General features: G+C 50.9%; 1 pseudogene; it reads right to left on the minus strand.

The window, feature by feature from the left end:
• Positions 1–18: 18 nt before the first annotated feature.
• LOC104460511 lies at positions 19–838 on the minus strand (annotated as a pseudogene).
• Between the last annotated feature and the right edge of the window lie 3,760 nt (positions 839–4,598).

A 4,598-nucleotide genomic window follows, 5' to 3' on the forward strand; every position in this document is an offset into this window, starting at 1 on the left:
ACTTTAACGGAGACATACTTGCGCCCGTAGTTAATTCCTGGGCCATGTATCCCCACGTCCGCATTTTCCTGTCAGGAGACCAGCGGTATCGGCCCAGTGTAAGGCCTTCCAAAGCAGCCACAACTCTATCGCCCTTGGACATCGGCTGTATTTTTCCCTGCAGCTGTATGCCGACTGGCTTTAGGGAATCGGGGAGGCCCCGTATAAGGGGAATCATCAGCTCAGGATCTACCAGCATCATCACTGGGGATTCCTGCCTAGGCTCCAATTTCCGATCATACATCATCTGCAAACAAGCCGCGTTTTGCACACTTTCCACCAACTGATCAACAGGTACTGTAATTGTAAGGGGGTCCCCTCTCTCCAGCCCGGTGAGTTAAAGACCATGGGGCAAAATATTCCCTGTAGTCAAAAACACTCCAGGTCCCCAATAACCTTCAGCCTCTTTTCCGCTGAGTAAAATGTGATCTCCCTCGGGCAACGACACTCCCCACACATACTCCTACTCGATTTCTGACTCCTTAGGAGTCTGGCCAAAGTCCTCTTTAAATTTTGCCAGTTCAGTGGTGGTATACAGAATTTCTTTAGTTGTAATTTGGAGGGACTGATCCTGACCGTCCTCATACACATACTTGGTTTTAACCAAAGGTTGCAACGCAAGCAGCTCCAATTTCTCCGCCCTATCTCTCGCTGCTTGCAAGTCGTCAAAAGGATAACCGCCCTCCGATCTAGGGGATTTTTCCTCAGAGGTGGTTTCTGCAAGGAGGTGCTCCTTCAGAGCAGCCTGCAGGAGTTTCACCTGGTCTCCTTTTTCCACTAACTCTTCTTTTAATTCCATTACCTGTCCCTGAGGGCACTGAACAAGATCACAGAGAGATTCAATCAACTGGGATTGCGCCTCGCGGGCACGTTTCTTAACCTCCACGGCAGCAACCAAACTGGCACCAAGAACTGCACAAACCATAGCTTTTCCCTTTACAGGCCTCACTCTCACATCCTTTTGCAACACACACATTCTATCAACAACACTTTGCAAATTACACCAATTTCTCCGAGTCCAGTCCATCCCAGGCACTGAGGGTCGCGCTTTATGTTTTTCAAGAAACTCAAACAAAAGTTCCTCCCCACGGGAGCAGTCATCTTCTTATACAAGGCAGGGAAACGGTCTTCTTGTGAAGGCTGCACGTAAATGAGGCAAAACACAAACCGTTCCCCTTAGGTTCCTGAGAGGTCACACATGCAAAGCAGGACAAAAGGCGGGGGAGGGGGAGGGGTGTCTCAGGAAGGTAGCACCCAAGTCTCAGGCAAAGTAGAAGCCTGCACCCCCAACGTTTCTGAGAGCTGTCTCACTTACAAAGCACAGGGAGGAGAGAGAAGGGGGGGCAGGCCCCTCAGGAAGGCAAACGTGAAATTCAGGCAACACAGAAACCTGCCCCCGCACGTTCCTGAGAGATCTCACTTATAACAGTGGGCAATACGGCACTCTTGTCTTAAAGGATCCTGCTGACTACGCCAATTTAAAATGTCCAAAGTCAGGGAGGTTTTGATGCGATCCATTAAAACCAAATGAGGTCAGATGCCGTGCAACTGAACCAACTTTATTAACAACAATAAAACATAAAAGCAATAGGAAAAAGTGGAATAAAGCGTAGAAATTAAGCAAGCAGTCGGGACAGAGAAGCAAGAAACCGTTACCACGCAAGTTCCCGCGACGCTCTGACTATCCACAGGCCTTGGACGATGAACACAGGCCTTCACGCACACACATGCGCTCACACCTCTGCTCACGTGCCTCCCCACACACTACAAAACACACCCACAACAAAACACACGCCATCTGGGGATGCTTTCCTGCAGACTTTTATCGCTGGTCCGGAGAAGCCCACTGGGCTGAGGGTTTCCATGGCAGTGGCATGTCCAACACGTCCTACACGTCATCCACCACCCTCTCTCAAGCATGCTCATGGGGTACACACGCTTGCTGCATGTTCCCTCATGCTGCACTGTACATGTCGCAGCATGTGGTGGTGGTCTTCACACAAGCCTGGCTTCACCATCCAACATCAGTGGTGGGCACTGTTCAGTTTACAAGCAATCTTCGAGACAAATGTCACACATGTCAGCCTCTCACAGGCGTGTGCAGTAAGCCACCCCAGGCTGGAGGTCAGAAGGCACATTAGCGAGTGCTAAGGCAGGAGCAGGGAAGGAGGAGGGCAGGGAGGGTACAGGAAAGCTGCTGGGCCTGGGCAAAGAGGCAGGGGCAGCTTGTGGTGCGACAGATGTTGACATGTCCCACTTTGTCTTCTAGAGATGGACATCCACACAGGGACAGGACCAGACCATGGAGCACTCCTGTCCTCAGCCACACAGACAGAGATTGGTGACCATCTACAGGACACTGACAAAAAGCTAAGGAATCAGGAGTCTGGCAGAGCTCTACACAGGGCTTGGATGTAGCTAAAAAAAAGAGGCTGGCTATTCCATTTTTCTGTGGATATTATACTGCCGCTTAAAGCCCCAGGCACAGAAAGGGACAGGAGCACAACACGGTGCACTCCCGTCCTCAGCCACACAGCCAGAGATTGGTGACCTTCTAGGAGGACACTGACCCAAAGTTAAGTATTGAAAATGACAGCAGTTCTTTGTACCAGTCGCAGGGGTGTGGCATGTGAGACTGGGCAGAAGGCAGGCTGTGGTGATGCTACAACTGGACGGGTGTTTCCTGTCTGCCAGTGAGATGTGGGACAGACGGTGTCTGTTGGGGTATGGGAGAGCCATGGCCAGGGCTTGGGCATGGTGGCTGAGGGTGGCTGCTCGCTTTTTCTGCAGTTATTTTCCTGCCTTTTAAAGCCGCAGACCCAGACAGGAGTAGCACCAGCGCATGGCACAGTCTCGTCCTCAGCCACACACCCAGAGATTGGTGACCGTCTAAAAGGACACTGTCACAAAGTTAAGGACTCAGGAGTCCGGCATACTCTTGGCAGGGGTTGCCTTTGGTGACTGAGGGTGGCTTCTCTCTATTAATGTTTTTCTTTTTTAGCACTAACTGCCAGGCAGATGTGGGACTGAGACTTCTGGCATAAGACTAGCAAAACACTGGGCAGGGGTTGCCTTTGGTGACTGAGGGTGGCTTCTCTCTATTAATGTTTTTCTTTTTTAGCACTAACTGCCAGGCAGATGTGGGACTGAGACTTTTGACATAGGACTAGCAAAACCCTGGGCAGGGGTTGCCTGTGGTGATTCAACATGGCTGCTCCCTGACTTTGTTGATATTGCCCTGACTCTTACAGGTACAGCTACAGTCAGGGACAGGAGGACACCGTGGCACACCCCTGTCCTCATCCACACAGCCAGACTGTCATTACATTCTGCAGGGACACTAACACAAAGTTAAGGGATGAAAAAAGATAGCAGCTCTGGGCACCCACCCCAGTGATGTGCCCCGGCACAGGAGGCAGAAGGCTGGATGTGCCCATGGCACAATGGGATGGGTGTTTCTTGGCAACCAGGTAGATGTTGGAATGTTAGGCTTGGCCTGAGACTGGGAGAGCCTTGGGCAGGTCTTGGCCGTGGTGAGTGAGAGTGGCTGCTGAATTTATTGCTGGTATTTCCCTGCCTTTTCCAGCCGCAGACCTAGAAAGGAGAAGAGAACAGAGCATGGCATACTCCCGTTCTCAGCTGCATAACCAGAGATTAGCTACCTTCTACAAGGACACGGACCCAAAGTTAAGGACTTAAGAGTCTGACATACTCTGGGCAGGGGTTACATGTGGTTATAGACAGTCACTTCTCCAATTGTTTGTTGATAGTACCCTGCATTTTACAGCCACAGGGACAGACAGAAACAGTACCAAGCCATGGCAAATAGACATCCTCAGCTACACAGCCAGTAAATTGTTAACTTCTATAAGGACACAGACAGAAAATTAAGTTATCCAAACAACGCCAGTTATTGGAAGCAAAGGCAGTGGCATGCGATGTGACAGTGGAGAGTGGATGGTCATGGCCCATTCTACCGTGAGATGGGTGTTTCCTGGCTGCAAGGGAGATGTGAGAGTGACGGTCTCTGTTGGGGTCTGGGAGGGCCCTGGGCAGGGGGTGGCCATGGTGTGTCAGGGTGGCTGCTCCTTTTGTTTGTTGATATTATCCTGCCTCTTACACCACAGACCCAAAGAAGGACACAACCAGACGGTTGCGCGCTCCTATCCTCAGCCCCAGAGACAGAGATGGCTTTCTAGAAGGACGCTGACAGAAAAATTAAGGAATCAGTACTCCGGCAGAGCTCTGCGTAGGCTTGCATGTGGTTAATGAGGGTGGCTGCTCTCGTTTTCTGTGCGTATTTTCCTGCCTCTTACAGCCACAGGCCCAGACAAGGACAGGAGCAGACCATGGCAGAATGTGCCCAGCGACAGAGGCAGAGATTGGTGACCTTGTAGGAGGACTCTGACACAAAGCTAAGTAATCAAAATGCCACGAGTTCCTGGCACCAACCTCTGTGAGATGCTTTGTGACACTGGGCAGAAGTCTGTTTGTGGTGACGTTGCAGTTGGACAGGTGTTTTCTGTCTGACAGTGAGATGTGGGACTGACAATCTCTGT

This window comes from Pterocles gutturalis, unplaced genomic scaffold (genome assembly GCF_000699245.1).
Source record: "Pterocles gutturalis isolate BGI_N339 unplaced genomic scaffold, ASM69924v1 scaffold23784, whole genome shotgun sequence".
NCBI lineage: Eukaryota > Metazoa > Chordata > Aves > Pterocliformes > Pteroclidae > Pterocles > Pterocles gutturalis.